Raw genomic sequence first — 19,923 nt, forward strand, 5'->3', positions numbered from 1 at the left:
GGGGGAAAAATGCTGACAAGTTTCCTGGGCTCAGAAAGACAGAGGCGGCACCCACACTCTGCCTAGGGTGGGCCGATGCCTGCACGCATCTGTGACCATGGCAGTCCCCCCGCACCCCAAAAAGCACGAACCCCTAGGGGCCGACCCCACTGGCCACCCCGCTCGCCCTTGCCAGCCTCCTGCCCGTTTTGGAGGGACTGTCCGACCGTGAGCCCCAGAGCGCGCCTGGGAGGGGGCGCAGGGCAGGCTGAGCGCCGCAGGCACTGGGGTCCCCGCGCTCCTGCTCCGCCAGGCGATCCCGCCCGGGTTTTGCGGCTGCCGCGCCCCCCTCCCTCCCCCCCCTTTCCTCCCTCCCCCCCCTTCCTCCCTCCCTCCGTCTCCGCGTCTCCTCCCTCCCGCCCGCCCTGCGCGCCCGGCTCACTCCTCTGGCATTTCCTGCAGCCGGCGGCCGCCAGCTGAGCCCCCGCGCGCCCGGCCCGCGCCCCAGGCTCTCCCCTCCGCACGGTAGGAGCGCGGGGGGCGCGAACGGGCCGGGGGGGGGGGGGGGGACCGGGAGGGGGCCGGCAGGACCCGGGGGTCCGGGGAGGGGCCGGAGAGGCCGTGGCGCGGAGGGCCCGGAGCGCCCAGAGCGTCCAGCGGGCCGCGGGCGCCCGGCCGCGGGGGTCGGGGGAGCCCCGCGCCGCAGCGCCCGGCCCCTGGAGACTGGGGCGCAGCCCCGCGGACCCCGACCGTGGCCCGCCCGGCCCCGTGGCGCTAGGAGCCCAGAGAAGCGCGGGGACGGTCCCGGGCGCGGGCGGGCGCGGGCGCGGGTGGGGCGCGCGCGGCCTGGCGCCCCACTGGGTGCGGCTGGAAGGCGCGGGGCCGGGAGGGAAGCGGCCGTGTCTGTCTGTCTGTCTGCCTGCCTGCCTGTCTGCCGGGAGTAGCGGGCTCTGTGCCCCCTGCTGAGCCGACGCGGCCTCGGAGGGGCGGGGTGTGCGGGCGGGGGCGCCTGGGGCGGCCCCGGGATCGTGTCTGGCACCCCAGCTCTGGGCTCGGTTCCCAGGGTGGCTCCGGCCGGTCCGGTCCGCAGAGTGAGGGGCCTCCTGCTCCCCCACCAGCCACCGCCTCCACCTCTAGGCCACTGAACCCCTACAGGTTTGGAGCCCCAAGAATTGCTCTGGGGATATGAGTGCGCAGGAGGGTCCTGGGGGTTAGGGGACGGTGGGACGTGTGGCTGGGGGCTGACAGCAGCCCCTGGGGACATTCACCAGGCTGGACTCCCCAGGGTGCCCCCTCCACTCCCCTCAGCTGGGCTGTCTGCCCTCCCCACCTGGCTGGCGTTAGGGTTTGAGTGGCTCCTGGGGGTGTGGCCAGGTCCTTCGGGAAGGCGGTGGGCTTCCCTGCCCCTCAGCTGCCCTTGCCCTTGGGCCCGGCCAGGCACAGCCCCTGGTGGAGTTCTGCTCTTTGCCATCTGGGGTTTTACTTGCTTCCTACTCTGTCTGCATGGGGAGAATTAATGTGTGTCTGTCCGTCTGGTTGAGCCCCTTTGGGTGCCTTCTGCAGGTGGGGCCCTGTGATTGCCCCCTGGGTACAGCTACCAGGCCAGGGGCAGACGCAGGCTGTCTCAGCCAGGACGTGCGCACAGCCTTCGGGTCGGATGTGTAGTCCTGGATCTGTGTACACGGTCAGATCCAGGTCCCAGGCGGCAGGAACCCCGCCCTCACAATAGCGGCTGTGGCCTGTCGACGCCTTTGTACCCCACTTCGTTGGTTGTGGGGGGCCTGGTGGGGCCTGGAACCCAGCAGGCCGTGCAGACGGCGCACAGTTCATGGGCGTCTGTGCTCCCCTTCAGGCAGCAGGCTCCAGGTCTGGGGATCCCATTGTCTGCCTGCACGTGTCGGGGGCAGCCCAGCGTGCCAGGGAGGCAGGCCCCGGTGTCCGTCTGGTCTGCGTGGCCAGGCTGTGTGTGGAAAGGTGACAGGGCAGATGGACCAGGCGAGGGCCTCGTCCTGGGGACACTGCTGGGCAGGTGGTGAGCCCTGGGGAGTGCCTCCTGGATGCCAGGGGTCGGCTGGCAAGTCCTTCAGAGGTCAGAATGCAGAAGGCATCCCGCCCCCTTCAGATGCGTTCACCATGCTGAGCGTGTCCAGATCAGTTTCCCTCCTGAAACCTCTTGCTGGAAGCTCCCTGAGCCAGCAGCGCTACGATCTGAGGCGCCTTGCTTGGGAAGGGAGGAGAAACTCCGTGACACAGCCACGGTTTGGAGACCATGTGTGTCTTCGGCAGCTGTCTGGGGCTTGTGCTCCACACGGATTCTGTGGCTAGGCCAGCGTTGCCTCACACACACGTGCACAGACACACAGTGTCCAGGTGCAGGAGCGCAGCCAAAGTGACATCTCATTCCTTGTTCAAAGGACAGGTGTCTAGCCACAGCTGAGACGATGCACACCCAGCTCAGGGGTGTAGGGTGTGGCCCGACACTCAGAGCTGTGGGCGGGACTGGGAGCTGTAGAGAACCGAGGCTCAGGTGCATGGTGCCGATAGGACTCCAGTCGCTCCGACGTGAAGGCAGCTGTCAGGGGCAGTTCCCCACTCGGGGGCCACCGAAAGGTGGGTGCAACTGCCTAGCTGTTTGCAGGGGTGGCAGGAGGCCCGGTGGGCACCGTCAGGTGTTGGGGGCCGGACGTTGGGTGGTACAGGCCACCAGGTGTGCTGCCCTGGGAGGTGCTTGTGCCGCTGGAGGCCATCACAGAGGCGCCGAGTACTGCCCAGGTGCCAGATGGCCCCGTCACCTACCTACCGAACCTGCAGGTCGAGGAAACAGCTCACAGGCAGGGTGGACTCTGGGAGGGTTGCGGCCAGCCTCCCACCTGTATCCCCCGCCTGGTAGCAGACACCGGTCCTGTTGCAGGGGGTGGGGGTGCGGCCGGTCACAAAGAACTCAGTTGTTCCAGGCCAGGGCCCCTGGAGCGTGGGCTCGGGGTGTGAAGTTGGCTTGTGTTGTTGACTGTGCCAAGGGGAGCGGGCCCCAGCTGTGTGCCTGCCCGATGGAGAGCCAAGGCTGGGGTGTGGGGGCAGACACAATGACACCCTCTGGCTTAGAGCTCTATGTCCAGCCAAGTGGCTGGGGACAAGCCACCCAGGGTGAGCAATGTCACAGCACTGAGATGTGGGGCAGCCCGGAAGGACTTGAGGGACCCCCAGGGAGGGAACCTCTGTGACAAGGATCATAGCCCTGAGGATGCAAGAAGGGGCTGTCAGAGACTTGCCAAGGTTGTCTGGGCCATTGAGCCAATGAGGGACAGTGCCCATTGCTCAGGGTGTGAGCCTGGTTGGCCAGCTCTGAGTGATGCGGGGCACCCACAGGGCCTTGCAAATCTCAGAGGCGGTTTAGCCCAGCCTCCCACGCTGGCCTCACACCCACTGTCCCGCAGCTGCCCTGGGTCTTGTCTGGAGCACACACCAGCCATCCCACAGGCTCTCCGTTCTGGCCCCTCTAGTCCTGCTCCACCGGCAGCCAGCATGACCTTTAAATATATAAACCACATCACGTAACTCACCTGCCCAGATTCCTTCGTGATTCTCACTCGGCTCAGAGTAATTCCAGGCTCCCGTCCCTGCCCCACAGGACCTGGGCAACTGTCCCATGCCCGCCTCTGTTGGCTCTCTCGCCTCCTCGCTCATGGACATCCAGCCCCAGGGCCTTTGCACTGGATGTGCCCGCTGCCCAGGGCGCTAATTCAGATCTTAACTCAGATGTCACTTCTCCAAGGGGCCCTCTGTACCTGAAGTGCCGCTCTCAGCTAGCTGTGTTTGATTTCTTAGGAGCAGCGATCCGTCCGTACTGAAGTCATCTCCACCTGTATTTGTGTAACTGAACGACCGAATGTGCACACAGCAGCTGAGTCACAGCCAGGCCCTCGCGGGGCTGTTAGCACATGCGGTCATCGTGTACTTGTTGCCTGAGCTTGCTCAGGGCTCTCTTCCCGGGACCTGGCACGTAGTAGGTGCTTTGTGCTCATGTGAAGTCGTGGAATTGTCTTTGTCCAGGGGAGTCAGTGGCTGGGACTGGATGCCCCTGGATCCCCCACCTTCAGTCTCTGCTTCTCCAGCTCTCTCCCTCCCGTCCTGGGTGTGGAGGACCCAGCCTGCCTCCCTCCCTGGTCGTGTCCCTCCTGAATTAGAGGTGGGGGGGGGGGTGTACAGAGTGGCTAAGCTGGGACGAGAGCCTAACATTTCATTTGGCCCATGGACGCACACTGAACTGCCCAGCCCCCCTGACCCAGGGGTGAAGGGCCCAGTGGGAGGCTGAGGCAGCCCATTCGTACTGGTTTTTACAAGGCTTAATGAGAACATGGGGCCACCCATCCCACAGGCCACGGGCCCGGCTGCCTCTTGGGACCAGACCGGGTCGCTTTCCCTTGTCCAAGGTGAGGGTCATTTGGAAGCTGGGTGTAGGCCCTGCTCTGCTCCTGGTGACAGGCAGGTCCCCAGGAAGGCAGGGGGAGGTGATGGCCTGGCAGGGATGAGATGGGGCAGGTCCCCCAGAGCTGAGAGAGAGAGACCCTCGGGTCCTGCACCTCCGGCCAGCAGGAGTGACACCCTTGTCTCTTCCTGGCCCCGAGCGGCTTCCATGTGGCCCCCAGGAGGGAAGGACGGTCCTCGCAGAGGGGAGAGGGGCAAGGTGGCATTGATTGAAGTGAATGCAGCACGGGGAGGTGGCTTGAAGGGCTGAGGTTGTGCATTTGGGGAAGAGAGGGATGGGGAGGTGGGGAACAGAGGCAGAATTTCTTATGCCCACCTATTGGGGTGCATAAGGCAGAGGGTCCTTTAAAGAGCCCCAGCCTCGTGTCCTGTTCACTGGTCGCAGTGGCCTGGGTGGGGATTTGCATGCCCTTCTGTTGGGATGAATGTGGGGGCAGAGTCCCTTAAAAGGCCCCGGGGCTCCGCCTTGGGCTGCAGGGGCAGCTCTGGTGGCTGTGTGTTCTGCCCCCCCCCCCATCGTGGGGAGCCCCTTCCCCAGGAGGCCAGAGGAGGGGGACCATGGGTGACCAGTAGGCGTCTGAGCAGTGGACACAGGAAGGCAAGGTCAGCACCCCACCCCAGTCAGAGATGTGCAAATCCAGCAGGATGCAGGCCAGAGAGGGGCTGAGGTCCCCAGGATTGAGGAATGACCCATCACCAGGGGGACCGGCGGGACATCCCGGGGGGGGGGGGCTGTGTGGTTATTTATTCATTGCTGTGTCTTTGGAGGGCTGGTCAGGGCAGGGAGAGAGCCAGCATGTGGATCTCACTGGACAGGGAGTGGGGGTCCGGGGCATCACCTTTTCTCATTTACCATCAGTTCTCAGTCACCCTTGGGGTGACACCCAGGGGTCTAAGGACCCTTGGCAGCCCAGTCCTCCCATGGGGTTGTAAGCTGTTCACCCCAACCCTGAGAGACAGGGCTAGGCAGAGCCTAAGGCCAGTGAGGCCACCCATGGTGCAGGGCACAGGGAGCATGGCAGGGCGGCTGAGGCCTCGTGGGACCGTGGGCTGCCTCGTGGCATCCTCGGCCTGTGTCCTTGAGCAGGGGGGGAGAGCTGCCCACTGTGAGGGGAGCCCTGGCCCCTCCAGCCCAGTCACACGGTGTCTCCACTCAGGGCTCTGCAGGGGACACACGTGCCCTGCCCAGGGCCTCCAGCCTAGAGCCTGTGCCCAGGCCTGAGACCCAGAGGCCTCTGGGATCCCTGCCTTCTCGGCCCTGCCCTGTGTGCAGCTGGCAGCTTTCTTCCAGTGCAGACCCTCCCTGGTGGTGGGTGCCCAGCTCACAGCCAGCGCCCAAGAGAACCTTCCAGCTGCCATGCGGCCTGCGGGCTGGGCTGGTTTCTCCTTCAGCTGACCAGAGGGAGGGGGTTCTCCAGGCCTGGGCAGGCCCCACCCTCAGCTCGCCTCTGCTCTCCTAGGTTGGGAGTCGCTCACTCTGATATGACCCTCTGGGTGGAAGGGCTGGGAGCCACCCTGTCTGCCTTAGCATATGCTGTTCCCTTGCCTGGAAGGCCCTTCCTCTGGGTCTGTCCGCTGTGCAGCCTCAGCACCACGCCGGGCGGCACCAGGCGGGTGTGTGGGAATGCCAGCCTTTGGGGAGCTCGGTCCCTGGCTTGGCACCTTCTCTGTGCAGCCTGTGTCTTCAGGGTGACCTGGCGTGAGTTACCTCAGCCCTCTGCACCCCTCCCCTTGTCCTTATGGGTGGGGCCTGGGTCCTGATCCACACAGGGCTGAGTTCCCTCCTCCTTGCCACTTGCTGGGGACCCGTCCCTTGTTTGTCCTGGCAGGTCGGTGGCCGCTGCTGCTGCTGTTTGTTTGAGTGTTGTTTATGGAGCTCATTAAGCCAGACGCCGTGGTCTGTAAGCAGGGCCCCTGGAAAAGACCCGCCTGCCTTCTGTGGGGGCCGCTCGCAGTGCCAGTCTGGCTGTATGGGGATGGTTAAAACAGGGGCTCAGTGGTCAGCCAACCAGATGGGAGTCCCCCCGACTTCACCAGCCACAGGGCCCTGGGCGGGTACCTTCAGCTCCAGGCCTTGATTTTCTCACCTGGGAAATGGGCCCTCGCAGAGCTGGCCCACAGCGAGTGCCGGATCCCACCAGCCCGCGGCCTGGGTGAGGCTCTGCCAAGCCGCCAAGCTCTTGGAGCCCAGAGGGATCATCTCTTTATCACTAATGAAAAGTTTGATTAATGATTAATGACGGTGAAAGGTTTAAACACAGGAACCGCAGGAAGGCATGGAGCCCCCCTCCCCCTCCGCCGCGCTGGCCGCGAGTCCCGGCCCCACAGGCCCTGAGCGCGCCCTGCGCCTCCCCCAGCTCGAGCCGGGTTCCCAGGCGTGTCTTCGTGGTTTTACTATATATGGGCGAAGCCACAAACAAACACAGGCTCCTTGGCTTCGGCGCAGACGTGACCAGACTGCCGAGGCTCTTCTCGTCCCGTCTCCTGCCCCGTGATTCCTGCGTCGTCGCAGAGAAGCTCAGAACCACTGGCGACTCCTTGTGAGCGGGTGGCTCTGAGCGCCCATTCCTCTTTCTTGTCCCTTGATGTATGCAAATGAGTCACAGTTTATGTCCCTTCTCCCGCAAGGACATTCAGGGTGTCTGTGTCTGGGGCTCCTGCGGGGTGTCCACCGGAGTAGGCTGTTGGGTCCCAGGTGCACAGCTGGACGTGGCCAGTGGCTGTCTTTGCCCCCTGACACCTGTGGGGGCCGGGAGGGGGGAGGGGGCTGTCCCCGAGCAGATGGGGAGGAAGGACACACAGCGAATCCGGAGCTCAGGTAACAAAGCGGCAGGACCCAGGCCAGGGCTCCGGGTAGGGCGAGGGTCCTGGGCTCAAGGTGCCGCCCGAGGTCAAGATGAACTTAGCAAGTCCACCGACTTTCCTGGCCTTGGCGGCCCCCAGCGCCTGTCCTCTGGGAAGATCACGGGATTTGACCCCCCGCCCCGGGAGGGAGAAGTCTCTCAAGGCTGGGCGCTCGACCCAGAGATACAGAGGAGTTTGCCAAGGTCCCCAGGGTCCCTGGTGACCTGTATGTTTTGTTGACTAAAAACTAAGAGCACGTATGACATGTGGCTGTAGTTGGTGACGCTGTATCGTGTAGCTGACATATAAGAGAGTGGGACAGTGAGAACGGTGACCGTGTGAGGTGACGGGCATGTTCGTAACCTAGGCGGGAGGATCCCCGCGCGGGTGTCTGCCAGTCATCACCTGCATCACCCGAACGATCGGGACGATTTCCTTCTCAGTTATCCCCGATAAACTGGAGAAGACACAGGCTGAACCCGAGATGGTGGGGGCCCCGGGCGGGGTCCGCTCGGGCAGGTTACGGCGCAGAGGCCCAGGCTGAACACAAACCGCCACCGGCCAGAGACAGGCTGGGGTGCCCGCGGCGGCCACGTCCCAGACCGCGGCACTTCCACGCCATTGTTGGGTGGAGGCTGAACTGTTGCGGGGAGACCGCTGCCTGGCTGGCTGGGCTCCCGGTCAGGGTGCAGAGCTCCCCAGGAGCTTCTAGTCACCCAGCTAGGAGGTGGCCCAGGCAGGATTTGAGCCCCTGTGCTGGGCAGAGGCCCCTCGTCTCCCCTGTTCCTCTGAGTGTGACCAGGGAGATGCCCCCTTCTCCTAAGGGTGCTCGGTGCTGCCCTGTCCATCTCGGGTGCATCTGTCAGCTGCTGCGACACAGTCCCACCGGCAGCCGCTTAAACCACAGGCACTGACTGTGTCCGTCCTGGAGGCTGGAGTCAGATCCAGGGATCACGGGCTGGTCACTCCTGAGGCCTGTCTCCTTGACGTGTAGATGGCCATCTTCTCCCTGTGTCCCCACCCGTCCCTCTGTGTGTCTCTTCTTCTTATAAGGACACCAGTCCTATGGGATTAGGCCACCCTAATGACCTCATTTTACCTTAATCACCCCTTTAAACAACCATCTCCAAATACAGCCACATTCTGAGGTCCTGGGGGTCAGTATATGAATTTGGGGGACACAGTTCAGCATCACAGTGGCCAAGGCAGTGGCCAGCCTGACTACTGGGCTCCTGTGCGGCAGGAAGGCTCGTCAGTAGATTCCCGGACCGTGGTTGTGTCTTTGTTTCCCTCAAGGACCAGGCGTCTGCAGGGGCTAAGATCCTGGTGTGCTCAGAGCCTCTGGTCCCCGTGAACGTGCGGAGCTGTTTTCAGAATCCCCTCCCGTGACCTTGACTGTTTACAGCTGCCGGGCGCCCTGGCTCAGCCAGCCTTTCCCTCGCCGGGATGGAGCTGAGAGGCCCTGACCCTGGAGGCTCAGGTGGCACCCCCGCCGGGGCTCCCTGGGCCTGGGCCCCTCCACCTGTGTGTGGGAAGTCCTGTCCAGCAAGTGTCCTTCTGCCATCGGTCCTGCTGCTCCCTGGCCGTGCAGCCCACAGGGCCGTCCCCTCTCAGGCCAGCATCCAGGCCAGACCGCTTCCCCATCACCACTGCACGCTGGTCCCGTCCAGCAAACGCCCCTCCACAGTGGCTCTTTGGAAACCTCCAGGCTGGTGGGCAGAGGGGACGCTGCCCTATGGGCCATTTGCTCCGCGCTCACAGTCCTCCCGGTGCCAGCAGCCGGGTGCTGCTCTGCCCTCCTGGCTCTACCACCTGGCTCTGGAATGCTGGCTGGGGGTCTTCCCCAGGGGGCCCCTGCCCCTTCCTGTTACCAGACCTGAGGGTGCCCCCTGTGGGCTGCCCTTGGCCAGGTGGTATCGGGCACATGGTGACCCCAGTCCTGTGTCCTGTCCCTGGGGGAGTAGGAGGCAGAGCAGTTTCGGCCACGCGGGTCACACTATGGGAAGAGGGGACCCAGGGGTATCAGGCTGATGTTATGTGGGTTCAGACACGGAGCCTCCACTACCCTGAGAGCTCCAAGTGCAGCAAAAAAGGGGGGAGAAAAAGACACCTCCATGCAGAGCAGACTCCTGTCCCTCACTCTAGGTGTGGCCGGCAGGTCCCTCAGGAGCACCCCACTTGGGCCACCACAGCCCTGGGGGGTTCCCGCCAGCTCTGAGCTGCATCTGCTGGTTTGTAAACCGCGGTTTCACAGATGACAGAAGACACAGGCAAATGACTGTCCTTCTGCCCAGTTCATTATTTTTAAACTGTGTCTACTTTTCCGTTTATTTTTAAATCTTGGAGCACAGGGAACATGCTGTTTATCTCGGGCGTGCCTGTCTCCCCAACGCAGCCATTCATCACTTCCCGCCGAGCGCAGTCTCAGGCCACCAGCCTGGCCCCCGTGGGCCGGAGCAGGGTGAGCCCCACGGAGCGGGTGCCCCTCGGGACCCACTCCTTCGGGCCACAGCGGGCTGTCCTGCAGGGGCCGCCCACCCTGAGACGCCCCAGACCTCGAAGAGCTTGACTGCGCTCAGTGGATGGGCCGAGCCTCGCCCCCCGGAGCCCCGGCTCACCCCGAAGCCCCTCCCAGGATAAACTGCCAGCAAAGGGAAGGGAGAGGGGCCCGCAGAGTGAGGGCCTTAGGGCACTAGGTTCCCGGCGGGTGGGACTCAGGCAGGTCCCTGGGGATACGGTGTGGATGGTGAACCCGTGGGGGAGGGTGGTTAAGCGGATCAGGAACGAGGTTTGGGGCTTTGGCGAGGACTGGGATGTGCACCCATGGGCCCCTGGGGGGCTGGGCAGCTTAGGTTTCTGACCTGGGTAGTGGTTACAGGGTGTTTCTCTGGGAGAGCTCATGAAGCCAAATGTCTGTGAGGTCCTCTGCATTGATACTTTATTTTAAAATAAGTGTTTTTTTTAAAGCAGCTCTGAGCGGGGCCCTGGGAACGGAACCTGTGACAGCCCAGGCCTGGTCCCCCATCTCAGTGGGAAGGGAGCAGGGGCCTCGGGCCAGGACGGGGCCACCCCGGAGCAGCTCCCAGCTCATAGGCGGCCTTCATGGTTTTGCTGCTACGTCCAACACCAGCTCTTCTGTTATCCTAAACCCCAGTCCTTAAATGCACCTGCTTGTTGTTACCTCAGTGAATTTACCTCGGAGAGGAACTTGACATCGTTGCCACAGTTGGGAAATCACCACCGCTTGTAGCAGGGAGCGGTCACTATAAACATGCACACAGGGAGCAAGAAATACTGGCTGAACTGTAGCCACGGGCCTTTTGTCCCTGCAGCTTTGCACCCGAGGCCGCTGAACTTCTGGGAAATAGAGATCAGCAGCGGGATGGGGAAGCTGGAAAGAGAATTTATTTATTTTTAATCCGCACTCACCCAAGGACATAGCCATTGATTTTAGGGACAGGAAGGGAGACGGAGAGACACCGATGTGAGAGAACCCGCAACCCCTGCATGTGCCCTGACCAGGAATCGAACCCATAACCCTTTGGTGCATGGACAAGGCTCCAGCCACCTGAACCACGTTGGCCAGGGCTGGAAAGAGAATTTGAAAGGGGCCAATGATGGTTAGTTCCGCCGTGTCACCCAGCGCCGCCCGGTGTCTGCCCGGGTGTCCGGGAACGTGGGTGACTCACACACACCTCCAGTGTGGCTCTGGAGGCAGAGGGGGCGTCACTGGCTCCGGGGGCTTGCAGACCGACCCCTCTCCAGGAGCCGGTGGAGTGGGACAGAGACGGGGAGGTGACTGCAGCCAGAGGGCCGCCTGGCGCCCCGGAGTGTTGCTGCGTTGCCTGGACACCCCTCCCCGGGGGACAGCTGGCCTCTGCTGAGCTGGGCGGTTCCTGAGGAGCGGCAGTTTACTCTGTTGGTTGTGCCGGGACGTGAGCTCCCCTGACTTCCCTGGGGGCACCCCCTCCTGGCCCGTCATCGCTGGCCCTCAGCTCTGGCTCCTCCCTGGGCTGAGGCTCGGTGACCCCCTGGGGAGACAGAGGCTGCAACTGCATCGTGTGTTTACCTGGGAACCCAACACGGTTTTTAAAAAGAGCGTCTCAAGAAAGGATGGGGAGAAAGCCCCCTGTCCCCCAGGGCGGGGCCGCGGGACTCGGGTCCCTGAGGGCGGCTCGGCGCTGCCTGTCTGGCGGAGCTGTTCTGGGTGCCCCTCCGCAGTCCCGAGGCCGCCCTGTGCCAGCACTGCACTCAGGGCACAGTCAGCAGTGCCCAGCTGGCCCTGTGCCCAAGCCGCCAGGCGCCTGGCCAGGGCAGTGATTGCCGGTGACACGTCAGCAAGAGGTGGGTTGTTCTGACACCAAAGGGGAGCACCTCAGGATGCCGAGCAGGGCGGCGCCCTCTTGGGGCTGCCTCCTGGGAGGTCAGAGGATGGAAAACTCAGAGCCTGAGTGAGGCCACCATGGGCGCCCACAGAAGTGGGTAAAAATACCTACCGCTGTTTGACCACGAACTGTCCTCAAGGACTGGCCTTGCTGCCCGAGGGCGGGAGGCCTGGGAGCCGAGTCCCGGCAGCGGTGATGACGGTGGGGAGGGAGATAGCGTGGGCACAGCCACAGTGCCTGCTGCAGCCTCACCTGCACCAAGCGCCCCATTGTGTCCCCTTTCCAGGCCATCTGTCAGGGTGGGACACTTGGAAGAGGTGGTCTCAGAGGGGGAGAGCCCCAGCATGCACCTGTGGGAGCTGAGGGCAGCACCCTGGGGCCCCGGCTCCACCCTCTACTGGGCTCAGGGCGTGGGGGCCTCCGGCAGGCACTGTTGACCTGTGGGGGCTGTTGTGAGTTGAATGCGCTCTGGACGGCCGGGAAAGTGTGTCATAGGCTGCAAGACACAGCGCTGGGGGTTCCACATGCAGCTCTGCAGTGGTGGGGCTGGGGGTTCCACATGCGGCTCTGCAGTGGTGGGCTGGGGGTTCCACATGTGGCTCTGCAGTGGTGGGCAGGGTGTTCCACATGTGGCTCTGCAGTGGTGGGGCTGGGGGTTCCACATGCGGCTCTGCAGTGGTGGGGCAGGGGGTTCCACATGCGGCTCTGCAGTGGTGGGCTGGGGGTTCCACGTGTGGCTCTGCAGTGGTGGGCTGGGGGTTCCACGTGCGGCTCTGCAGTGGTGGGCTGGGGGTTCCACATGCGGCTCTGCAGTGATGAGCTGGGGGGTTCCACGTGCGGCTCTGCAGTGGTGGGCTGGGGGTTCCACGTGCGGCTCTGCAGTGCTGGGGCTGGGGGTTCCACATGCGGCTCTGCAGTGCTGGGGCTGGGGGTTCCACATGCGGCTCTGCAGTGGTGGGGCTGGGGGTTCCACGTGCGGCTCTGCAGTGGTGAGCTGGGGGTTCCATGTGTGGCTCTGCAGTGGTGGGCTGGGGGTTCCACGTGTGGCTCTGCAGTGGTGGGCAGGGCCGGGCTAGGCTCTCAGCAGGTGGGGGTCTGGCTCTTAAGAGACTGCAGCTCATCAAGGGGCAGGCCACGGGGACCCTGGCAGTGGCCCTCGGCTCCTCTCTGCCTCTTTCCCAGCTAACTCCGGGTCTGATCACCTTGTATCTCCAACCCTCCCCGTCGCACGGGGTCCTCTGGCTTCTCTCTGTTTGAGCCTCGGATCTAGCCAGCAGCCACCTGGCCAGTGTCCTCAGAGGCACCTCACTAGTTGTCAGCCTTTTAAACTCTGAGCCTTATCTGGGGGGTGGGGGGACTCTCACGGGCGGGTTTGCTGCTGCTTGAAGGCTTCTGTGAAATTCTCCTGCCGGGCCCTGGGGACAGAGCGCAGAGCCTCTCCGCTTCCCTGCGTCATGGAAATGTCAAATGTACACAAAAGCCGAGCGGACGGTGGAACCGAGGCCCCTCGACTCCCCACTGTCATTGAAGCCAAACCTTCACGGCTACATCTAAAACGGGGATCTCCTTGGGCCCCATTTAAAACAGACCCCTGTGCTCACCCCTTCCCCCCATTTTTCCCTCCTTTTGTCACCTGCCTTTGTAGCTGCTGCCCGGGAGACATCCGGAGGACAGAGCAGGTTCCCCTCCAGGCCTGTGCAGGGTCCTGGGACAGGGTTACGGGACCATCCACACCCAGCACTGGGGAGCAGAAGGCAGTGGGGAAGGTTCTGGAAGGTCACAGCCTGACACCCCTTGTGATGCTGAGGAGCTCCTGGTGGGATGGAGCCCACCCTCCCAGAGCCGCCCCGGAGGGACCCCAGGTGCTGCTTGCTCCCCACCGGCATCCCCCTACCTGTTCTCGGCTGCTCAGGCCACCCACAGAGCGGCTGTGAAGGTGAAAGGGAAAGCGTGTCCTCAGTCGGCCACACTGGGTGCTAAGCACCTACTGTATACACGTCCCAGTGGGTCGGACCCCCCAGGAAGCATCCATCAGCACCAACTGTTCGCTTACTGCTGGCTGGGCACTGGGGCCTCTCCCTGCTCCCCCAGCCACTCGGGCCACCTGCCCCTTAGAAGACTATCTCGTCCCTCACCCCTGGGCCCAAGCAAGAGCTCCTTTCGTCCCCCGTGGAGTGCAACACCCCTCACCCCTTACTGATGTCGGCCCAGTGATGGCTCTGCTGGGTTCAGGTTCCAACAGCAATTGGAAGGCCAGCCATTGTGAGACTCAGATGGGACCAGAGGCCCCTGGTCACACACAGCAGCTCACACACAGGTACTGACAGGTTCCAGCAAGCCGGGCGGTCGCCCTGTGTCCCAGGGGCACGGGATACTTGGCACCTCTGAGTGCCCACACCCTTTTCATGGCCACAGTCAGCGTCCCACCCACGCCTACCTGCCCAGGGGTCTTCCTCTCCGGCAAACAAAACCTCAGCCCGCATCCTTCTGTGGGCTTCTCTCCCGCATTAGGATCCCACAGGGTTTAGTCCCTGGTAGTGAGTTTTCAGAAGTCGGATTGTTGGCTTCAAGGACACGTGCGCTGGACTTGGGTTCACGCTCACCGATGGCCCTCCTGCCCTCGTCCCCCCTGCAGGACCTGCCTCCCAGCCAGGCCAGCGCCAGGCTGAGTGCCCACAGGATGCCCACAGGCTGACCCAGGGCCTGGGGAGTGGCAGAAAGCAGGCGCTTCCCTCCAACTGGCCCGCCTCGGGCTGTGGCTGCCCTGCCCAGGCAGCTCGAGCCCAGCAGGTGGCTCAGCAGACAGGAGCTGTGTCCAGCCCCGCAGCGGGCCCTTTGGGAACACGGAGTGTAAGACGCGTCCAACCTGAGGGTCCCCTCCGCCCAGGGCTCTGCCAGGCTCACCTGGGCCCTCAGACTCTACAGCCCCAGCCCCCGGGCACGTGGCCCAGGCTCAGCAGCCAGGTCGACCCAGTGCCTGGTGCCTCTGGGACTGGGTGAGTCACAGAGATGGTCACACGTGCTCCTTGGCAGTGGCGAGAAAGTCACCTCTCCTGTGACCCTCTGTTCTTTCTCCCACTTTGGAGCCAGAAGGAAGAACTGAGCTCGGCAAGTCCGTCTCCCTGGTTTCGCCTTCACTGGCTCTGCCACAGTCAGAGAGGACAGCCTGGATGGGGTGGCCATGAGGTCTCAGGACAGATGAGGGCCCCTCCTACATGCCGGGTGATCCAGGAGTCTGACCCCACACGGGGCCCAGGAGCCACTGGGAAGCTCCCCTGAGCCCCCCTCACCCCAGCGCTGGGATGAGCCGTCCCTTGAAACAGGGGAGGCATTTTAAGGCTGATAAGGGTGCCCAGAGGGAGTGCCTACGGGCAGGCTGGGTTTCCTGGGGAGTCCCCTAAGGTGGTCGCCGACAAAGGGGTGTTGGGCTCTCAGGACCCCTCTCAGGGACAGGTTTTGACCCAGGGCCGGCCTCCCAGCATCCCTCTGTCTCCCGTTGCTCTCGGTGCTGCTTTTAGCTCTCACCTGCTGCTCACAAGGTGCCCGCTGGTGTTTCACGCTTCGAACGTGTCATTTTGTAGTGTGACCAGTGTGTCAGGGAACAGACCCACATTTAGGTCTTGGAACTTTGAGAACAACTCTGCCCTCTCCCCTCTTCCCGGGGGCTGTTCTCAGCCTGAGGGCTGGGGGGGGCGGTCCCTGGGGGGTCCTCGGACCCTCCTCCACATCTCCCAGACGCCACCAGGCCCCCCACAGGTGGCGGGACTTGGGGCCAGGCAGCTGCCTCGGTATCTGAAAATGGGGTCAGGTGTGAGAAGTTGTGGTCAACACCGAGGTGTCAGCTTCTTGGTTCCGATCGATGAAAGCGTGAAAAGTCGTGGGAACTCGACTCTCTTTTCCTGTGTGTGGGGGTGCGGGGGGTTCTTGACTCCGTGCAGAAAAAATTTCACAGCACAAGTCCAGGTGACTATGAGGGTATGTTTATTAAATCTGGGGACAGTAGTCACATAAGGAAGGGCTCAGGGTAGAAGGCGGGGCTGCTGACAGCTCACTGGAGAGTCAGAGAAAAGGGGGCCCTGGGAACAGGTTCAGGGCTTAGCCCGGGACGAGCTGCCGCTGCCCACTGCTCCCCTGGTTGCAAGTCTCTTGGGGTCCGTTAGTGTTTAGGAGGTTCATGCCTGTGGGGGAAGAAACGGGAGAAGCGAAGGGCATGGGCGTGCTCCCCAGAGGGAGAGCAGGTCGACTTTCTCTATAAGAAACACCTGTCACCTGAAGTCCCGCTGCCGTCTCTGATGCAGCCGGGCCGTCACCTGCTCGCGGTCTGCTGCGTGCTCCCCGGTGCGGATGCGCAGCCGTTCACCCACTGACAGCTGACAGTGCTGGGCTGCCGTGTGGACATGTGTGCACACATTGCTGTGTGTGGATACGTTTTCCTTTCGTTTCTTTTTTGGCATCTTTGGCGGCCTCTACATGGCCTCGGGTCCCCTGGGGCCAGCTGATGTCACATCAGGAAGCTGATGCCCTCGTGTGTGGTTTGCTCGAGGCTCAGACAGTGAGCTCGAGGGTCCAGTGAGCCAAGAGGGCCAGTGGCAGGGCCTGAGGGCCTGCGGGCGTGGTCACCGCACCCTCACATGTCCAAGCTCACCTTCTTGGACTGTCCCCACTGTGGCAGGACACGGAGGGGTACCCTGCACATTGCCAGGCAGGTCCTGCCCCAACTGGCAGGGCCGCTTTCTCTGCCAGATGCCTGACTTCTGGTAGAACCAGTCTCCGCACAAAGCCCTGGGGCGGGGCAGGTGGCGGCTGTGACTGGGTGCCCGCAGCCTGGCATGAGGTCACGAGGGGCCGCCACAGCCGGTTGTCCCAGAGGGGCCCAGGAGGCAGGGCTCCTGCTCACGCCCCAGCGGCAGCCGGCCATGGTGAGCAAGGCCTCGGGACTCCACTGGCCTCAGCTGGGCGGGTGCGGACGGCCTCCCCCGACGGGTAAGCGCCTGTGAGGCCGGGCCGCTCAGACAGTGCACAGCCGCGCAGGGCCGGCTGCAGGTTCTCACTCCTGGGGGTGGGGAGAGGGGTCCCGGGCTCCGGGGGGCTGGCCGGGAAGGCTGGGGCTGTAGAGGGAGGCAACGAGCTTCGCACCGTGAGGACCACAGCCCAGTAAACATTCCTAACCGGCTCTCAGAACAGTCTCCGCAGACATGGGTGGCCCCCTCATTGTGGCACGGTGATGGGGGGGCCAGGACCACCTCCCTGGCAAGCTGGGAGTCAGGGGGCCCCAGGTGAGTCGGCTCGCTCTCCAGCCTCAGTTACTTACCTGTGACATGGAGAGAATGCAGGAAACAGAGCACTTGGGGGGGGTCAGTGGGTCAGTGGGTCTCTTTTGCTTCCAAGAGTTAGGGTCCTTGCCCTGGTTGGCTCACTGGTTAGAGCGTCGGTCTGAGGACTGAAGGGCCCCAGGTTCAGTTCCAGTCAAAGGCATGTACCTTGGTTGTAGGATCAATCCTGGCCCCGATTGGGGTGCATGGGGAGGCAACCAATCGACGTGTCTCTCTCACATCGATGTCTCTCACCCCCCTTCCACTCTTTCTAAAAAACAATGGAAAAAATATTCTCAGGATTAAAAATAAATAAATAAGAGTTAGGATCCTCCCAGCCCCTGGACTGGACCTGGACTGGACTGGGGGAAGCAGAAAGGAGGGGAGGAGGGGCACCGAAGGCCTGCCCCCCACCTGCTAGCTCCATTGGCACCTGGCAGGGAGGATGCTCGTGGGGGTGACATGCCCTCGGTGGTGGGGCTACTGTGTGAGCACTGGGACCCCTGGAGCAAGGGGGGCTTTTCACTTTATACAAGGACCACCTTCGACATCAGGGAAGCCAGGCCCTCTCCTGCCCCCTCCATGCAACTCACACTGTGATGGGACCCCAAGACCTGCTTCCTGGAAGCCTTGGGGAGCCTCTACCCAGTGCCGTGTAAGCAGGAGCTCAGCCTCCTGGAACCTCGCTCTGAGGGACACCCAGGGGACAGCTGGGGCTGGACCCCTGTGCTGAGGAGGGAGGGTGTCCGGGGCACCTGTCCTCCCCCAGTGCAGCCACTACCTAACTGCTGTCCGTCAGTCCCCACACCAGGGCAGCAGTGGCCTGTGGGGCCATCCCTCTGGGGGTGGCATGTGGGTGGGAGCCCCAGTGGGAGAGCTAGCGAGGAGGTGTCCAGGTGGCATTAGCACCCCTGGGAGGGCCCCCTGGGTGTGCAAGGGCTTCAGAACGGAGGCCAGCCTCACGGCATGGGTGGTGAGCATCTTTTAGACATGGGCGTGAGGTCACCCTGGGGTCCCAAATCCACTGTCCTGTTCCAGGTGGATTCAGCGCTGGACTTGAGGCTCGGTGCTGGTGTGAGAGTGGGGCAGGGTCCCCGACCTCCTGGCTGGGCTCCTGACACCCCGTCTTGTTGTCTTGCCCTGCATCCCTGCCTGGTCACATTGCCCCTGAGAGCTCCGTCACCCGGCTGCAGTTTGCATCCAAAAGTCAAATTCTCCTTCCGCTGGGGATGGGCAGCTGGGCCTGAGAGGGACGTGATGGGTCCACACCCAGCCCAGCTGCTGGCTGGGGCTTCCTAGAACCCGGGGCGTGGCCAGCTGCAGAGGAAGTGGCTTGTGGGCGGTGCCCAGGCCGCTGACCGTGGCCCTGAGCTTGCCGTTGGCCTGTGTTGGTCAGGAGGCCAGGTGGGCGGTGCCAGCCTGCCCTAACCCCTGCCCACGTGACCTGGCTGAGTCAGCCGGACAGTGAACCTCAAGGTGTGGTCCTCACTGTCCCTTGAGCAGGGCAAGCCACTTCCTGCCTCTCTCCCCAGGGCTCAGCCACTCAGCTGCCGGGTCTCCCACCCACCCAATTCAGGCCGCTGCGTGTGTGGGCACATGGGTCGTGGTGGCTGGACCGCATATGCCCGCTTTCACTCCTGCCAATTGCAGTGATGGCGGCCCAAGCCACATGTCCACCGGCCGCCCAGGAGCCCTTGTCCACATTTCCTCTGGCACAGCTGGGCCCACCTGTCACACTGGGCACTGGTCAGAAAGCCCACTGGGCACCTGCAGGCACTGAGGGTGGGCTCACACCTTGTCCGTGGTCTCAGCCTCTGCAGGGCCTTCTGCCGGCCCTGCCAGCCGCTCAGAGCAAACCTCCACTTACAGATAGGGGCTTAGAGACAGGGTGGCTAGTGAAGGCCACACAGCCACTAGAGACGGCCGGCCACTTTTCCCCAGCTCAGTGTGGTCCCCAGACCTCTTGGTGGGGGGGTGGAGGAATGTGATTGGAATTGTCCCCTCCACCCCCACCCTGCAGGTGGAATGTGATTCCTTCTCAGAGCTCAGACTTGGTGAATTCTGGCCCTAGATAACCTGTGCCCGTGTGCCTGTGCAGCCCCGACCTAAGGCACAGTGACCTTTCCGTACAAGGCTCCCATTATTCTGGCCTGAAGGTGGGCGTCTGGGTGGTAGGGGAGGGGACAACTCAGAAGGCAGCTCTGGTGGGGGTGGGGCAGGCAGTGTGCCACCTGGGGTGGGACCTGGTGCGCTTCTGCCTATTCTGCCACCTTGTTGGCCAGTTGGCCTTGGCACTAGATCAGAGATCTTGTCACCTGCCAGGTGCCCAAACAAGTGTTCAAACAAACGCAGGGACTGGGGGCTGGCTGGGTGGGCAGGGCGGAGGCTGGCCTGCACCCCCTGCTCTGAGCCCCCCACATGGACCCAACGCTCACTGGGTCGGGGTGCTCAGCTCACACAAGCTGGAGTGAGAGCTGACTGCCTCCGTGCTCTCCCCTCGCCCCGTCCACATCCAGGTGGCCCGGAGCCTCAGTCCAGGTGGCTGCCGGCTCCGCCAGGGGCCTGTTCCCTCATCCAGCCTCTAGCTCTGCCCCCCTGGGCGGGCTCCTGTGGGCTCCCAACCCCCAGCCTCCCTTGGCCTGCAGACCCTCAGGGCACCAGGTCCCCCTGCTTCCTGCCAGGCCCAGAGGCCAGGGCCGCATTGCTCGGCTGCACCTGGCACTCTAGTCTCTACTGCTCCTGGTGTGGGGCCTGCCAGTGGCCAGACAGGAGTCTCACTATTGCTATGGGGAAATTGGCCCCCAAACCAACCCTGCCCACCTCTCTGAGGATCCTCCCTGAGCCCAAGACAAGGGGGAGGGAAGCCCAGGGCCTGTTCTCTGTCACCTGCATTCACCCCAGGGGCCACCAGGGTTGCA

The 19,923-nt window shown here is 63.4% G+C and overlaps 1 protein-coding gene across 1 annotated transcript in view; it reads left to right on the top strand.

Annotated features, from left to right (window-relative positions):
• Positions 1 to 414: 414 nt before the first annotated feature.
• The window catches only part of OSBPL5 (oxysterol binding protein like 5), a 47,548-nt gene continuing 28,039 nt past the window's right edge, over positions 415 to 19,923 (top strand). The window contains exon 1 of the mRNA XM_081154005.1: positions 415 to 504. The gene's annotated coding sequence lies outside the window, so the exon portion shown is untranslated. The remainder of the gene's footprint in view (positions 505 to 19,923) is intronic.

This window comes from Miniopterus schreibersii, assembly GCF_964146895.1.
Source record: "Miniopterus schreibersii genome assembly, chromosome: 12".
Classification (NCBI taxonomy): Eukaryota; Metazoa; Chordata; class Mammalia; order Chiroptera; family Miniopteridae; genus Miniopterus; species Miniopterus schreibersii.